Genomic DNA, 19,508 nt, shown 5'->3' with positions numbered 1-19,508 from the left:
CAGTCTATTCTAAAACCAGCAGCCAGAGTGGCCCTTGCCATTATATAAAACATAAGTGAGATCATGTCATGTCTCACTCCGTACAATGGCCCCTCATTTCACTCAAAGCAAAGCCCAAGGACTAGACTGTGACCTACACAATAGGGCTTGTTTCCTCTCTCACCACTGTGTCTGACTTCTCTCCCTTTCAGTCAGTCTGTCTGGCCATATGGACCACATGGAACTCTTGGCTATTCATTGAACATGTCAGGCCTCGTTTCTCTTAGGAGCTTGTCATTGACTGTGCCCTCTGCTTGGAATGCTCTTCCTCCAAATAAATATATGGCTTACAAGGGTTACGTAACAACATGCAAGCACAAATATTTCATTGACAACAGGTAATAAATAAATATAAGGTTCTTTACTATTATTATTTAATAACAAATATCTGTTGGCATTATTCCTTATTTCTTCAGAATGAATTTGACTTACCTATACATTGGGATCTAACTGAAATAGTATTTGTAATATAAAGCTTTAGTGAAAGCATTGCTAAAATCACAATTTCTGAAACATTAATCTTTTAGGTATGTGCCATTAGTCTCAGCAGGAAAATTGCCATTTGTTTGGTGCTCACTATGAGCCAGGCCCTGGATTTAAAATGCATTATCCGATTTAATCCTCGCCTCAACTCTGAGAGCTAGGAAATATTGTTTCCCAATTTAACAGATGAGGAAATTGAGCCCCAAAAGATTAAATGACATACTTAAACCCATAGTCTGTAAATGTGCTTGTATTAAAATCTAGAACTGTCTGACTCGAAAGCCTTATGTGTTCTTCCTTATACTTCGCATCAGAAGTGGAAAAACATCACTGTGAATTTACACAGATTTATCTGATATATAATGTTCTTGAAAGTACTTAAACTATTTTGGATGCCAAAGCAGTTTAAAGATGGAAGAAAATGATGCCATTCTCTAAGCACAAGTGCTACCCTGTTTCTATTTAGCAATCAAGCAAACATGGAAAATTCCTGATATATCCTAGTACAACATATAAAAAACAAAGTGCCAGAGTAAATTAAAAGTGGAACAGGGTAAAAGAAAGAAACATGAAACATGTTTAAGAGGACAAGGAAGAGTTCATTTAAGGGTAAGGATTTCCAGAATGTTATAAAAAGTCAAAACATGAAAGGCCCAGGTGCTTCATTTTTTCTATAAGATATGAGATCTGATGAACGTGGGCCATGTGATGACAAAACCAAGCATGTGGACCATCTAAAGGCAAATCCATGCTGATATGTTTCTAGTTACCAAGCAAATAAATGGCCACATTGCTATTCAGCTTAAAAAGAGATTTCTCCATTCTTTTCTTCTTGCCTGGCATGTGAAAAGGCAAGTAGCTTTAGGGCCAAGTGGGAGATACAAATATGTAGCAATGCCATCTGTGCTTTTCTATTTCTGGACAAGAGAAGGCACATGCCAATTGAGAAGATACCAACAGATACAGCTGTAAATAGTTACACTAAATTAGTGTGTGTTAAGACCAAAGAATAGAAATTGTCATCTGGCTCAAGTGCTAAGCCCCTTTCAGATGAGGGAATGCGTTCTAAGTCTATTACCTCTTGCTGAGAAGCACTGTTGACCAACTACCCAAGAACAAACATATCTATCCCACTTGTCTGAAGCCTTTTTAGAAATCATTAACTCAAAACATCTCTGTAACTAATACACATCTGCAGACCATAAGGTAGCTTGGACATAAAGGCTATTAAGAAAGAATGAGCAAGTACCGAAATGGAAGAATATATCTTATATATCTTAAGAGCCAACATTATAAATATGTCATGTCTTCTCCTTTGGATGTTCAGGGAAAATACATTTGTCTATTCACCAAATATACTTAAGGCTTTGCTAAAGTCATTTACAGCAGAATAAATAAATAAAATATCTAGTGATAGCAGAGCGTTAAAAAATAATTACCATCATGGTTTTTTTCTATCCACACAGAAGGAAAATATTTATAGTGGTAGAGGAAAAAAGACCAAATGATTAAAGTGGTTAAGAGTTCTTATATCTTGGTGAGAAACTATTTAACCTCTCTTGGCCATCAGAACTCTAACTTAAATATATCAAAGTCATTTTGGAATCTGAGAACAATTGTTTTACAAAGGGAAGTTTGTTAGTCTAAATTCCACAGAAACATGTTGAAATCTTTCGCCCATTTTTTTCATTTATTCAACAAATATATAAGAAGGAATCTACGATGTACTTGGTACTATTCTAGGCACTGGGGATACAGTAATGAACATGACAGACATGAACCCTGCTCTTAAGTAGCTTACATTTTAATGGGAGGAGGGGAACCGATAATAAATAATAAATAAATAAATAAATAAATAAATAAATAAATAAATAAGATGATTTTATACAATTATAAGAGTAAAATATTGGCACTGGCTAAAGAGAGGGAAAATCTATGTATTCCTCCAGGTAAACTAGGTTTGCTGCACTAACAAACAACCCCAAAGTTTGAATAGCGTAAAAAATACAAGGATTTCTTTTTCCCATACAGGACATGTGCATCATGGTTCAGTGTGGAGCTCAGTTCCATGTCCTCTATCAGAAAGGCCTCACTATTGAATGTCACCAATTGCAGTAACATAGGTAAAAACATGTGGCAAATTATATGCCAGCTCCTAAAGGCTCCTCACCTAGCAGTGTTAGGTCACATGCCTTCACATTTCATTGTCTAAAGCAAGTCAATGGCCATAAGCAAACTTAAGAAGGTAGGGAAATGCAACCCTACTGTAGGTCTGGCAAGAGGAGAACCAGAGATATTGGTGCAGGTCAGTAATGATTATCCCATTCTACTTTAAGTGGCCTTAGTGGAATGTTTCTCCGAAGTACTGATGTTTAAACACAGACTTGAATGATGAGGAGCCAGTCATAAATGGATCAGCAACGAGTACGTGAAGAATCTCAGGAGAAACAAGTTTGGTGTGTTGGAGAAAAAGAAAACAAGGACGGTGAGGCTGGAGCAATTAATAAGCACAGTTAAAAAGAATGGAAGATTTTAAGGTTGTGATCAGAGGTAAGTAGGCACCACATCATAGTAGAAACTTATAGGTGATAACAGTAAATACATATATTTTTTTGTTTGTAATGAAAGTCCATTTACAATGTGATAAGACTAAAACTATACAGAGATCGAACATAATTTTTTAATTCACAAAAGAACATACATTGTATCTTTTTTTTGAAATCTTCATATTATAATGCTACTATTCTTTTCCTAGACATTAACCAAAGTCAGTGTGCTTTAGGATAATAGTGTACATTCTTCCCAAACACACTACTACTTGGAAATTTTCCTAAGAGAATATTCATAAATGTATGTAGAGATTTAGTAATATGCTGTCTCATAAGATGGAATACACTCAAGCCTTTTAGACTACATCATTGTGCTCACTTCAGCAGCAAATATACTAAAATTAAACTACATCATTGAAATGTTTAATCATGTGGGAAAATTTTACAATTCATTATAAGCCAAAATAATTAACTTTTATATTTTCACCTTATTTAAAAGAACAATATTTAATTTTATGGGAATGCAATCCTATATCTCGTTTTGTAATTTCAAATTAGTAAAATACTTGGAAAGAAATTTGTTATCCAAAGACATAAAAATATACATAACTTCTGCATCAATTAACTAAACCTCTGGGAATCTGTCCTAAAGGAATAATTAAGGATAAGTTTGGAGATTAAACTATTAGGATGTTCATTAAAGCGTTGCTTATAAAAAAAAAAAAGGCATAGAATTGCAAATGGGTAAAGACATTATGGAAAACAGGTTTCTCAAAAATTAAAAATAAAACATCCACATGGCCCAAAAATTCTACTTCTGGTATCTATCCAAAGGAAATGAAAAGTCAAATTCAAAAAGATATATGCACCCATATGTTCATTGCAGCATTATTTACAATAGCCAAGATATGGGAACAACCTAAGTATCCATCAATGGGTAAATAGATAAAGAAGGTGTGGTACACATACACACACACACACACACACACACACAAGATAGAATAAAAAAAGAATGAAATCTTGTCATTTACAACAACATGGATGGACTTAGAAGGCATTATGTTAAGTAAAATAAGTCAGAGAAAGGCAAATACCGTATGATTTCACTTATATGTTGAACCTAAAAGACAAAACAAATGAACTTACAAAAGAAAACAAAAACAGACACGTAGAGAACAAACTGATGGTTGCCAGAGGAGAAAAGGAGTCAGAGAGAAGGGTTAAAAAGGTAAAGGGGAATAAGAAGCACAAACTTTCAGTTATAAAATAAGTAAGTCACAGGGATGTAATGTACAGGATAGGGAAAGTAGTCAATAATATAATAACTTCGTATGGTGACAAATAATTACTAGATTTATCATGGAAATCACTTCATTAGGTATATAAATGCTGAAAACTACATTGTACACCTGAAACTAATATAATATTGTATGTATGTCCAACATTTTGGTATTTTTGAAAATCAATTGTTTACATCCACAAAGCAGAATTCCATACAGCCAGTAATCATGATGGTTCAGAATTATACCTACTGACACGAAAAGATAACTATAATCTGTTGCTATTTTTAAAAGATTATAAAATATAAAATGCAAAATCTATTTTGCAAAAAAATGTATTTGTATATATACAAAGAAAAGATTTTGAAAGTTCATACAGCAAGATATTAACAATGGTTATTTCTGGGTTGCTAACATTTTACATGCTTTATATTCTTTTTTATTTTACATTTCCTATTCCTTGATAAATAAATATTTCTCTATAACAAGAATCTTCATTTTAAGAAAAGATTATATAGCACATTAATAAACACTGTATATAAGAGCATAATTTTTGAACAACTATATGTGTTTATGGGTGTGTTTTTTAGAAATATGTGATTGTAACCACACATACACCACATATACACACACACTATACATACCTACTCCTATATAAACAAATATATTACAAATAATTGTGCTGGCTAAAATTTTTCCTTTGTGTTTATGATTTTCTGTACCTTCAAAGTTCAGTGTAATAGTCATATATTACTTTTCTGGTAAGAATTGTATTAAGCAAACATTAATAGGTCTTACTTTTCTGCTACTCTCATTTTCCACCTTAATTCTCACTGAAAATCCTTTACACAATTTAGGATTTCATTCTCCCACAAGCCACACCATCTCATTTTTACTCTCTACCATACAGAGATTAATTTCAATAGAGATGGTCTATAGTTTAAAAAGGATGGTCTATAGTTCTAGCTTTCTCTTACCATTATGCAATCAACTTTTGGCAATTGTATTTGTCTGATACTATAATAAAATTCTCATAATTCATTGATTTGGTGAATTTAAAATAGAGCATAAAAAGCAATAAATCCTGAAAATAAATGTGTCAAACTTTAAACTATGGTTAACCTGTATTTTTGGAGAACCTATTTATCGTAAGATCTGTGAGATACACGTTAAGTTCTGCTTTCTAAGAGTTTATGCTCTAATTTGAAAAACAGTTATAGAATAATAAAGGACATCATTGTGTGTTAAAATACTTTGTAGAATACTAGTTAGAATAGGGTCCAACATCTGTCCTATATGGAGAGAAACTCCTTTTTTTTAAGGTGGGAGGCAAGGAGATCAGATCTCTTTCCTTAGCCCCTGGCAGGTGGCTATGGTTTGGGAGCACAGCAGAGATTTGCTGGATAGTTCCACCAAGAACTCTGACATTTGATGAATGAAGAAAGAAGGGAAGGAGGGAGAGAGGCAGATATTGAGATAGATTTAGAATTCGCTAATGGTGATAGCATACAGTGTCCAGGCACAACAGTGCCAAAGCCATGATGTTCTACCTCAACTTGCCAACAGAATCCTGGCTGCGCTTCCTGCTGTCTAGCCTCTCCTGCTTTTGAACTAAATTTTTAAGCTTTGTTGTTAATATATCCTGTTGATTCTGTGAGCTACCCAATATAGTTCAGCACAAATTAGCCAGAATCTATTGTTGTTGCTTATAATCAATAACCTTGACTAATATAACAGTATGTAATTAATTACAGGCTCTATAATGATACTAGTTAACATTTATTTTAGACTTAATATAATGTTTGGTTATTTACACTCACTATCACGTTAAACTTCCCAAGAAAACTATAAAGTAGATGTTCTTATTTTCATTTTGTCACAGAAAGTCTGAAGTTAAGACGGATTAGTTAAGACGGATTGCCAAACATAGCTGGTAACTGATGGAAACATGATTTGAACCTAGAAAGTGTGACTTCTGGGCCCAGGCACTTGACCATTACACAATAACAAACTCTTCTTTACGTAGTTGTGGTCATACTATTTTATGTAGTATCAGTACGAGATGTAGGTCAGGATGATCTTAAGTAGAGGGTCAAGGAAGAATTTTCATTCATAGAAGAGCAAAATTTCTCAGTCAAGGACCATGATGTTTGTGGGTTCACAGAGGCAACATATTTCTACTAAAAATAAGACTGAGTTGGTACATAAAACCAAACCATGGAGAGCTATGAACATTACAGTTTGAAAGTGGTCATCTTAACAGAATGATAGAAAGTGTCTAAGCTGTGAAAATGGCATGAAAAAAATGTCATTTAATTTAGCTAACTAAAATATGATTGAGCTCAAAATGTGTAAAAGGTGTTATTTTTAGGTGTTGCATTCCTAGGACTTTGGCAATTGTAAAAGAAAATCAAAGTGCATGGGACTATTGATTTTGATTATTACCAGAGAGCCTAACTTTACCTGTAGGTTTAGGCAAATTAACTAATATTTATCGTAGTCCTAGAGCACAGAGATCTAACAAATCTTTGTACCTCACCTCCCCAGTAACTTCTTCCTACAACAGTCATTTCAAAGGGCTGGCTGGATGCCTTTATTAGGCCTTTGAGCTATGATCTAATTACATTATAGTTAATTGACTATTCCAGAGAATGTGTAGCTTGTGGTCATTGTTATCAATATTTATTAAAGTTTTCCCTCTGGACTTCCAAGAATATAATGATGTATTCTCCCAGAATATAGAAAGGAGAAGACTCTTTTCATTTTTTCTTTGCACCTTATACACAGCTATATCTAGATTCCCTCTACTATTCTCTACTTTATATCCCTTTTAGAAAAGACATAAGGAAAACTATACTCAGTGAAAATGTATATCCTCATCACATTGTAAGAGAGAGGGAGTGCTTTGTCAAAAATACCACCACTGCAAGAGTTATGTTGCTGGACCATATTCCAATTGGGCTTAAAGCTTACTGAGCAGATTGAACTGTATGGAAAATCTCTAAGCCTTTAAATAACCCAACTCCATGTGCCAGAATGTGAAGAGGACTTGGTTCATCTATGAATTGCTCTAAAGAAGTTTACAGATGCTCTGAAGGGACACCATAATAAAGAAAAGGTATCTACAGGTCATCAAATTTTACTTACAAGTAAGGATACATCAGGCAGCCCAGGTAAATGGCAATCTCTTCTACATTAAATCATCTTCAAGGAAAAGTGTTCCCACAAAGGTCATAAACTTCTCAAATGCCTAACAAGAAAAGGTCAGTAATGTAAATGAGTGGACTGGGCTGAGGAGGGACTATGGAAAACTAGAGATGACAAGACCATCAATACAGGGCAGCCATACACAGTTTCAGCTAACTGTTGTCATGCGAGGCCACCTTAATATTATTGGATCTTCCAATTTTTCAAAAGAAGCCAGAAATACAGATTTTTATGTAAAATAATTGAACTTTTAAAAGTTAGCAGCTAGCTGTTTTTTGTTTATTTGTTTGTTTGTTTAACATTGTAAGCCAAACTAAGTATTTATAGAGTTTTAAATCAGCCTGGGGCTTAGCAGTTTATGATACAATCAAATGAGAAGCATCTATGGACATAAAATCAGCTCAAATCTTTCTCAGATAGAAGTTATACTTGATCTTTTTTATCTTTAGATTGGTAATCAGTCTTTACCTCCCTATAAAGTACAAAGGAAAACATCACCAGCTTCGGGGTCAAAGCATACTGAGTGGATTCTAGACAATCTATCAGCCATAGAGTCGTGTAACTGAGGAAGGATCTTAACTCAGAATATCAGAAAGGCATTATAAAATATTAGAAAAAGTTTCGCTTTGGACTCAGATAGATCTGTGTTTAAATTCCAGACTTGACATCTAGTCTCTATGTTTTCTCTCTGAGTTTGAGTATTCTAATAGTTTGAGCCTTGTACCATCTGTGATGATTAAGTGGGGAAAAACAAATGCAAAATACCATTTGCAACATGTTTGGACCTTGAGATAATCATGCTAAGCGAAATAAGCCAGACAGAAAAAGTAGAAAACCACATGATATCACTTATATGTGGAATATAAACCTAAAAGCAACAAACAAACAGGACAAACAAACAGAGACTCATGGACATGGATTATAGACTAGTGATTACCAGAGGGTGAAGGAGGGGAGGAATGAGGGGGGAGGGGAAGATATATAGGGTAAAAGGGGTCAAATATGTGGTGACAGAAAGAAATCTAACTATGAGCAGTGAACACACAATGCAATATATATATATGTATATATATATTATATATATATGTTATATATATAAATATATATGTATATATGCCTTATTGTTAAATTGTACACCTGAAACTTACTGGATTTTGTTAACCAAAGTCACCATAATAAATTTTTTTAAAAAAAAGAAAAAAGAAAGTTAAAGAAATAATAAAATAAAATACATGCAAAATGTAAAAATTATAAAACATTCTGAAATGCCATTAAGTTCTTTGTCTACTATGAATGTTGAGGGACAGATGGAAAATCTGAGAGTTAGAAATAAAGACAATTTGTCTTTAACCTTCTTATAAGGTGGCACTATTAACTGGGAGATAACATATATTAATTATTTTCTTAAGAAAACACTATTCTTAAGGAGGATAGAATTTTATTTTCCTCTTACGTAAAGGTCTAAAAAGAAGCAATCTGGGATGGCCATGGCAGCTCTGCTCCATGACCTCTTCAGGAATTTAGGCTCTTTCCAGCCACCGTTCTGCCATAGCTGCCATGTGACCTTGTCCACACAGTCCCAGACAGCAGCACCTGTAGGTCGGAAAAGAGGCAAAGAGAGGAGGGGCAGAAAGGCCACTCCAGCTGTCTCTTAAGAAAAGTTCTCAAAAATGGCTATAAGATAGTCAACTTTTATCGCAGTGGTCAGAATTTGATAACACATGATAACAATTTACTGCAAGTGAGTCTGGGATATGCAGTCTTTATTCTGAATAGCCATACTCTAACCTAAAATTTCTGTTACTATGAAGAAAGGGAAGATGGAGGAAGAGGGAGCATCCTGCAGTCTGTGTTTCTGAGTCCTTTTCACCTAATGAGGGCAAAAGGGTAACTCTATCTATTTCCATTCCTATCCTACTGATCATCCCCATTATAAACTGTCATCTGTTCTGCCCTTCTATTCCACATCTTTTCATTCTTTTGGAAGATATGAATGGAGGGGATGATTGAGCATGAGTACCCACATTGAAATGCTTTTCCCAAACTTCACTGTCCATATTTTGTTGTTTTGTGAATGCCTTGTTAATTCCAGCAACAAATTAAGATAAATAATTAATGGGGGAAAAGACGTTGTTTTCTTTTAAAAATTAATTTTTGAAGCAGCATTGCTAGATTTCTCAGCTTTAATGTGCTCTAAAATTCTCAGTGTGAGCATGAGAGTCAAGTCTTCGAGAAACTCTTGGAGCACTATTTCTTACGTAATTAGCTCTGTTTTCTCAATTACAGACCTTTAGATTAAGAAACAAAGTATCTAATGTGCCACAGAAATTTAATATATGTGTGATGAATGAGTGGAAAGAGGGAAGATGAGAAGGAATGGGAACAAGAAAAGAAAGGAAAGAAAAAAGAAAGACATGTCAGAGAAGACAGAAGAGAGGAAAGAAGGCCTCTAACAATACAATTAACTCTTCTTTGACTCCCCGAAATCCATCTAAGAGACTGACTGTAAACTCTATCTCTGTCATGAAGCAGGAATTAAGTGGCTACTTCCTGCCAAGCTCTTCCTCAGATGGAGTTAAAATCTACATCCCTGTAATGTCTACTCACACTTCTCCCACCCTGCTCTCTCCAGAAACAGAAATTTAATTTCCATGTCACGGTATATTCATTTTTGGCAAGTACTTTCCAACTAGTAAAAGGATCATTCATTGGTATGTGTCTGGTTCTTAAGTGGTGATAATGTTTGTACATTTTACAAATAGAGACAATAATGTGTGCACAAGTTGCTGAATAAGGTTCAAAGGATGAAAATGGGTCCCAGGAAAGCTCCCCATCTCCTCAGAATACACACAGTAGTTGAAGAGTCAGGTTATAAAAAAATAATAATAACAATCTGTTAGTGTGTACAAAGATCCAAAGAAAAAAGTAAATAATTTTGGTTAAGAGGCTCATAATATTGAAATTCTTCACTGAAATATAAGATTGTGTTTCGATCTCAATCACTGCTCTCCAAACCTCTCATGACTGCAAAATGGGGTCAGAGGTTTCCATCATGCACTCAAATTGTCATTGCAGGATGAGGGGAAGTGGTTCGGGAGAAACTATGCCAGGAATAGGTACAAACATAATTTACACAGGCATTTGTTCTCACACACAAAGAGCAGACATTGCGAAACTGAGCTTGATTTGTGTACAGTACAGCTAAGAGTAAATTATGCTAAAAGTGAATAACACAGTGGTGGCCAGAGCTATGAACTGCTTTGTCATGATGAGACATTAAAAAAGAGTTGCTGTGAATTTCAACCAAGCAGCTAAGGCCACACTGAACGTGAAAATACTCATATACTTTTCTAAATTGAATAATCAAAGCGGGCCAAAAAAATAATAAACTAGGCTTTGAAATTCTTTACCTTCAATATTTAGAATCTATAAAATTATTTTATAATTCTAGATTTGCTAAATATGCAATCCTTTTTAGAAGCACTCTCCACTCGTGTGCAATTTTCATTTTAATAAACTTTTTAGGGTAATGTTTTCTAGAAATGTAACTAGAGGGTGGGAAAAAAAATAAAGTGTGCCTACTACCCCAGGCAGGGAAAAAAAATTCATGACCGATGACTATATAGACAAACTTCAAGCCATCAAAAGAAAACATTAGTGTCCACTGGTAAAATCCAAAGTTTGCAAGGAACCAAAATTTTGGCTCCTCTCACTTTAACGCCTTAGAAAAACACAGCTTCCTACCAGTTGGGGTGAAGATATCTGACTGTGATTACAAAGGAAATACAAAATCTAAAAGTTATGAGAAATAACAACAACATAACATGTTATTCTATAGAAGCTCTTATATCTTTGAATTTACAGAGAATTACAAAGGACTTTACTCTTTCTCCCAATATTGACCTATTCTTTTTCTATTAATCTGTACTTCTTCGGACAACCACCTGTCTGTATGCAATATATAGACACATAAACAGTCATGTGTAATACTTGTAAACGTATACACAGTCTTGCAATGAAAGCTTTCTCTCATACATACATACATTAAGGAAAGGAATAAACATATTAGACATAACTCTTCCTTATGGTTATAACTAGGTTCACTTTCTGAATTCTATTAAAAAATCATCAAGTGTGAGTGAATAAACCCAGAATATGATTCTAGTCTTAAAGCACAGGTCTTAATAGAATGGCACAATGGAGCTAATACATTCAGTCTTCCTCGAAAAAATGTGCTTTTAAAATAAAACCCATGGTAAAATGGATGGATCTTTGTGTTAAAGTTCATTATACACATTATCTTTCCAGCCTGACTGTTCGAATTCTCCAAATTAATCTGTTCTGAAAAGGCCTTGAAAAATTCAAATTGACTCAGTCTTGTAAAATTTTAGGATTACTATATCATTGGTTGTTCTGACTGCTGAACTGATATGCAATGAAGGACTGATTTCAACTTCTTTCTCAATAAAATTAAAAAATCAGTCAGGCATTACATTATTTTGTTTCGGATTATGCTACTACCTGTTCTTAATTGTTAAATTACCTATTTAGTTCAGCAGTGATGTGTTTGTGGCTTCTCCCCATCCAGGGGGTCATCCTGAAGGGTACTCTTTCATTGACAAGGTATTTTGCTTTATGAAACTTACTCTATTTTCTGTGTCCCTCCCATAAAAGCTATTTGAAACAGAGCCAATGTCTCATTCCAGGAAGAGGAAAGGATATCAAGGGTTTCCATGGCAATCAGTTGATAGAACTAAATTAAGCAGGAAACCTCTTCAGAATACAAAATAGTCTTGCAAAAACAGAGTAGTCTGAAATATCCAGGAAGTGTGTCACAGCCAAACGAAAGAAATGGAGATATGAATACCTCCATAATGTAAACTCTCTAACCTTAAAATAAACAATCAAAAACTCGCCTTTGTCCTATAAAAATAACTCCCAAACAACTGTCATCTCCAATCAAATCCTTTGTTCCAGTTGGTTTTAGTTTGTTAAGCCTTATCTCTTGAGATCAACATCATGTAAGAATATAAATCCAATTGTCTATGTAGCTCTGAAAAATCATTTTTTACATCACAGCTATAAATTTAGTTTATATACCCATTAATAATGAAAGTGTATAAACTTTCTATTTCTTCACCAGTGAGATCAGAAAGAACATCAAAATTTATTTTAGTGCAGAAAGAAAGAAAGAAATAGATTCCTTCATTGAGAGCAAGAAATTGAACTTTTTAAAATAGGACTTTTCATGGTAATTTATATTATCGATGATTTTAAAATATTATTCTACTTCCTGGAATAGAGTGAAAAGGAATGCCTTGAAATTCCAGAAAATAGAAGAGTTAGAACAAACCTGGGGTGCCTCACCTTCTGGCCAATTGCCAAAGTTTCACAATAGTTTGCTTGGAATATGTTTACCTATGAGAGTAACTAGTTCCGGAAGGTCTTCAGACTACCTAAATGATCTATTTTTTCTTCTTTAAGAGGACGGTTGCTGTAGTAAATATTTCTAAAGGAGATTTACACTAAAAAATTTTAAACCATTCCTAAAAATTCATAAATGACCTAACTTTTAGGTAAAATCCGTAGCTGTTTTAAGCAAAAGTAGAAAATTTCTTTTGATAGCAAACACAAAATAAACTTAAGGACATACACCATAGAAGAGAAAGGTTTTACAGATTTTTACCTCAAAATTCTAGCCTTATTTCAACACGCGCTTTAAAGCACTATCTCAATGCTTATTGTGTATAATATATCCACTTTAGAGAGTACATTTTTCATACCAGCTGCCTGGCATAACTTTCCTGGCATCACTGTGCTAAGCTTTCTCCAATTTTTTTGGAGCACACAGAGCTTTGTACAAACGTGATGCACCAGCATAACATGCACACGACGTGCATATGCACTAACACATGCACACACACGCGCGCGCACACGCACACACACACACTCATACATACAGAGAGAACACAGTCTTAAGTATGGGGACATTATGTAGCATGTGCCATAAGGAAGTCCACCTGAGAATTTTATCAGACGTTTGATTCTTCTGGTCACGGGTCATCAAGTTTTATCACTATCATCCTTCCCAGGTCTTTTCCCAATTCCATTTCACTCCACAAATCACTAATCTCACTGGTGGCAAAACATGACAAGACCTCTTTAAACATAACTTGGGGTCTTTCTAGATGCTAAGTAGAAAAAAGCAGGTGTTTTCTTAGTTTGGGTTAGCAGACCAAGATAAGAATTTGAGTGCGAGTAGTTTATATAAATTACTTTTCCAGACCAACGGTGAAGGAAGAGGGAAGTAAAACAAAGAGGAAAGGAAGCCAGTGTGAATGAACAGGTGACCACAGTGGGAATCTGGGTTCAGTCCTACTGAGATGCTCTAAGAAGCTAACATTCCCTGGAACTGTCCCAGCAATGACGAGAAAGCTGGAGCATTTATCCCCCAGCTCCCATCCTTATTAGCTGAGGGTCACTCCCAAGGTATTAATTCTCTCACGTCTCTGGCGTGCACTTTGCGGACCCACACACATCATGGTCAGAGATGCCCTCAGGCAGACAGGGACTCAGGACACCTCATTTACCCTAAACAGCTGAGTGACTTAGAAGCTCATATTATGAATAATCCAAGTGTTTCTGGTGTTGACGAGTCACAGTATGGTGCTGAGGAAAGTCTAGCAAGAGAGACGAAGCCTTACTCCTGGAGCACATCACAAAGCGTACCGCTTTTTACCTGGTCCCTGGGGACAACCAAACTTCGCGTTAGAACAGAGGTCTTCCTAACCCAAATATTTAAAAGTGTTTAAAGAGAGTTATTTAACTGAGAGTCATATATAAAGGCAACAAAATGAAAGGAGATACAATACAGCTGTATTTTTCCTGTCTTGTTAACTTAAATATAACTATGCATACAAAAGTATAAAATAAGTGTAGCGTGCAGCCATGCTGTTAACTTCTAAACTCTTCTCCTTAAAGGAATTAGTGAAACTGGTTTCACTGAGGGAAGTCTCTCACTCTGGTCCTTTCTTTTATCACTTGGTTCTTGCTTTCTAACTCTGTCCTCACCTGAACTGCTACATTCCATGGTGTTTATCTCCCTCCACGGGACCGTATTAGAATGATTGCTTCCTTGACACAAGGCTCTTACAATAACTCCTGAGAAATCTGTCTCCATCTGCTACTGTCTGAAAAAAATACAGGGTCATACAGGGTCTTACACAACATTATTTCTAAAGAGACTGCTTTCCTTTGATTACATTTTCCCAAAAAACTTGCTGCCTATTTTACCTCAAGACAATTCTTTATTCACATAGCATTGTAACTCTCAACTCCATCTTTGCAAAATACCTCAATTTGTATCGGTGATGGATTTTTCTCCTACTTTGGCTTTCACTGGTAAAGGGAATTTTCCAACATTTTACCTCCATGTGCAGAAGTCTTCAAGTTCTCGGGTACTTCCTGTGAATCACTAAACTATAATCTGATAATGCCCTTGGAGTTGATTGCCTGAGATTTTACTGTTTAACAACTCCATGCTCATTAATATGTAGGTTAGGCTAGCATTAAAGAAAAGAGATTGAGGAAGTGGTATTATTTACTTAGGCCCACCTAAAACCAGGACTTGAACTTCACCAAAAAGTAACTGCTGAGAACAGCACATTAAAAAGCAGCATACTGTGCAAAAACAGACGGTGAGGAATAAAGCCCAAGTTTGTGACTTACTAGAGACTGACTCAGACGAGTTGGTAACTAACTGCCTTGCCTCATTTAACAAATGGAGTATTGTCACCCGTATGACACACAAGGTGTGTGGTGGTTCTAGACAGCTTAGACAAAGCGTCCCCCATTGTGTCACATTACAGGCTCTAATTAAATATTAACGCCCTTTCCCTGACCTCTAAAATTTCAGTTGAAAAAATTATGAGTTTAGGGAGAAGACAAATGCTCCATTGAATAGGAATGGAATTGAGTGTTATTGCATGTTGTGGTAAATCACTAAAAATTAATCCTCGTACCGTATTCTGTGTGGAGAGTGATGTATGTTTCCCTTTCTAAATGCCATTAATCAATCAGTGCATCCTCCTTGCTTGTTTATAAATAAATGAATCTCAAATCTCTCTTTAAATTATAATAAGACAGGTGACTGACACAAATCATAGATCTGGACGAAGACTTAAAGGATATATAAATCAGTGTGACATTACTAGAAGAGAGAATAAAGAAACCTGTAACAATTGTTCCGAAATAAAATGACTGACCATACATGGGAATTGGAAAGTCTAGGAAAAAGACAATTGTAGCTTTGTTTTCTTATTAGCAACTGCATTGCTTTCTTTCCATGTTTCCTCAACCTGATTTGCCACATAAGGTGAGAGACATGATATACGCTTAGAAAAGTAAATACTGCCAGATGAAAAACATGCCTCATTCTTCTCTTTGGGTGTTACAGTCCAGGGCTTGACTGACCGACTTGCTTTTGAGTATCAACAACTCAGTCACTCATCTCCGTACAATCTAGACTGGGAAGAATCAGCTGGAAAATCATACTAATATTTTTAGTTTTTAGGAGAAAAACTTAAAATGTAGAGAATTGATAGGATGAGTTTTGCAAAGTAGTTGTGGGGAAGGAGGATTTAAGTGAGCACGATAATTTCTCCCCATGCTCTAGGCAAGTTCGCCAGGCCTCGAGAGATTAAGTAACTTGACTGAAGTCACAAATCTTGTAAGAGATAAAACTAGGTTTTAACAGGGTCTGCTTAATTTCAAGAAAAAGTAGTTTAAATGTATTGAGAACCTATCATGAGCCACTTACTATGCTCAGAAGTTTACCTGAATTATCTAGACCCCTCACAACCATTCTGTATCATAGATATTATTATCCCTCTTGTATAATTTTTTTTAAAAATTGTGACCCACTCATTGTCCCCAAAGCAGTTACACTATAGAAATAAATTATAATTCAATTCTGTTGGCTACAAAATCTTACATTTTCACCCACTATACTATATTGCTGCCTGGGAACTAGCTATAGTATACCATGGAAATAATAATCATTCAATAAATGTTAATTAGCTTCAATATTCAATGGTTTCAATATTTCAAGTGATTGTATCGATATTCCCATCTTGAATTTATTGTATCCCTCATGGTAGGAGGGGTAATTAATGATTAACTTGTGACTAAATAATGATAGAAATCCTGTCTTTATACAAAAATAATGTGAAATAATGAAGAAACTACAGTCATTCAGTTTTTTTACATAATGAATGGTGACAATGATACAATCCGTGCAAATTCAACAATCAGCAGTGTATTCGTTATACGGTTAGCTTATAGAAAAGGTGTACGCTATCTGAAATAATAAGCAGAGAAATAGATGTGCACACAATCAATACAGAATAAAAGTGAAAAAAAATTTTAAAGCTTTCATTTTCATTATTCAGCTCTGTGGCCTACTGCTGCCAGATAACTTATGCAGGAAAAAAAGTATTACTCAGTCAAACACCTTAAAACATGATAGACAAAGTTCCTCATAATTTACTACTGTGTAACACTACATAGTGACATGGTTAATTTCAAAGTAATCATCCCATACTTTGGGTTATTTTACATCCTAAACTTGGAGGATAAAGACTTGAAATTCCTATGAAAATCAATAATCTCCCTGAAATAGTTTAACTATAATTCTATTGCTAGCATTATTAGCAGTGGCACATTTATTTACCACTGTATAGCAGGACTGGGATGAGGCTGATGTTAGGTAAAGTATTCCATTTGTGTAGGACTATTGCATTACCAAATATATATACAGAAATAATTCTGTCTTGGAAAGCACTGTATTAATAAGTTTGTGTTAACAAATTTTAAAGGAAGCAATTTTTCCTCTACTGCATATTTATCATTCTCTCTTCTCCAAAACTTTGCTCATTAACTAAATTATTATTCTTTTTATAAGATCATTTTTCTAATGTATCTCTGAATTGAATATTTTAATACAAATTTAGAATAAGAATAATTGTTTCATTCTATAAAATGCCCATACTTTCTGCTAATCTACGGGGTTACTTATCAAGTTATAAAGGATTTTGAGTTCACTTCATGCACTCCTCAGTTTATATATCAGGTCTCAGATTTAAATATAATTTACATAATTTTTCTGCTATTTCCCAGGAGCCCAAATCTTACCTCTGGAAGACAAAGTGGATTGAGGTTTAGCAATATACAGAACGATTTGAATTTTGCAAAAGTAATATTCTAATGTTTTTGGTCTTATAGTAAATATTAAGATGATAGAAGAGTGAAAAAAATAGCCATATCTAGAGTCTGAATTAATGTCTTCTCTACTAGGAGTAAACCAGACTTTACCTAATATACTAAGAATAAATAGCTACCTTCTTGGTAACCATAAATTAAGTTCCTCATATTTTCTGTAGTGTTTTAGAATTTCAAAAACATTTACCCACATGGTTATGTTTTAAAAATCTCATTTTATCCTTAAAACAAACCAGTAAAGTAAGGATTATTTTGTTTTACAGATTTGTTTTATAAAATATATCTGTCTTGCCCCAACTCTTACAGCTAACAGAGTGGATTAAATTTTCACCCGTGAAATACCTTTCAGTTATCCTCATTTTTCTCTAATAATATTTGACAAGAAGAACTTCTAGCATAGGTTGCAACAGGAAAATGGAATAGTCACAACCACCATTTAAGGCGAATTCTCTTATTTCAGACAACAGGAAAACCACAGAGACCACTGCTTACAGTTTGCAAATCACTATAATCTAATAATGTTAATATAATCAACCTGATTCAAAACCTTAAAGAAAAATCTCAAAATAATTTTTATGCCAGAAAAGAATATAGCTCAACCACATAATAGCTCAATCTCAATCAGAATGACAAATAAAGAATTGAACAACAGACAGATTCCTATAAGAGGCCTCAAGACAGAGTGCTATGGAGCTACGTAGAGTATTAAAAGTTGTTGTCATCTTGCTGTTCATTACACATTTACCGTATCTTTCACATAAGCACAATATTTCAAATGATTCTTGATTATTAAGAACGAGAATTATAAATCCAGGTTTTAAGCATTGAATAATTTATTTAACTACTCTAAGACTGAATTTGCTCCTCTATAAAATTGGGACAATATGGGAGAAGGGATGTTGGTAAAAATCGAATGTATATAATCTTCATATATTTAATGTGTGTATTATACGTAAAGTACTTAGCACAATCTCGAACATAAAAGATCTGAATAAATATAGAGAGGTAGTATTAGAGTATGAGTAGGAGTAGAAATAACAGGAACAGTTATGAAAGCTACTTTCTCTTGGGCCCTGATGGAGCTGGATACTGATGGTTCCACCACCTGCATTTTACCTAACAGAACCTGAGTCCCTAGCTCCTTCTACAATTCTACAATGGTTCTGGTAGGGTCAAAAGCAACTACCTGGTTACTGTCTTTAAACTCACCACCGTCAGCAGAATGCTTACGCCCTTTAGCCAATCTCTTTTCAGAAAATAGAATATAAAATGAAATTTCAGTTAATAAATTATTTAGCACATCAAGAGAGTCTTACACTGTATAATAAGAAAAATCAAATAACTTATGAGTAATTCTTAACTCTTTGGGAAATATATAGTAAATATCTACCTTACCCTCTGCAAAATCATTTCCAAATGGATTAAGTAGTACATTGCAAAAAAAATTAAACTGTAGAAAACAAGAAGAAAGTGTAGGTTAAGTATTTATCTAATCTTGTAGTAGGAAAGACTTTTGTAAGTAGTATCTCTCTATATATGTTAAATGACCAGTGAATAAAATAAAACTAATTCAGGTTTAATCAAAGAAATAAATCTAACTCAATGCCATTTCATTTTCCTTATCAATGGGTAAAATAAAAGAAATAATATAATATTATTTATCAAGACTGTT

This window comes from Pteropus medius, unplaced genomic scaffold, assembly GCF_902729225.1.
Source record: "Pteropus medius unplaced genomic scaffold, Ma_sr-lr_union100, whole genome shotgun sequence".
In the NCBI taxonomy this organism is placed as follows: Eukaryota; Metazoa; Chordata; class Mammalia; order Chiroptera; family Pteropodidae; genus Pteropus; species Pteropus medius.
Note: the sequence above shows the minus strand (reverse complement) of the source record.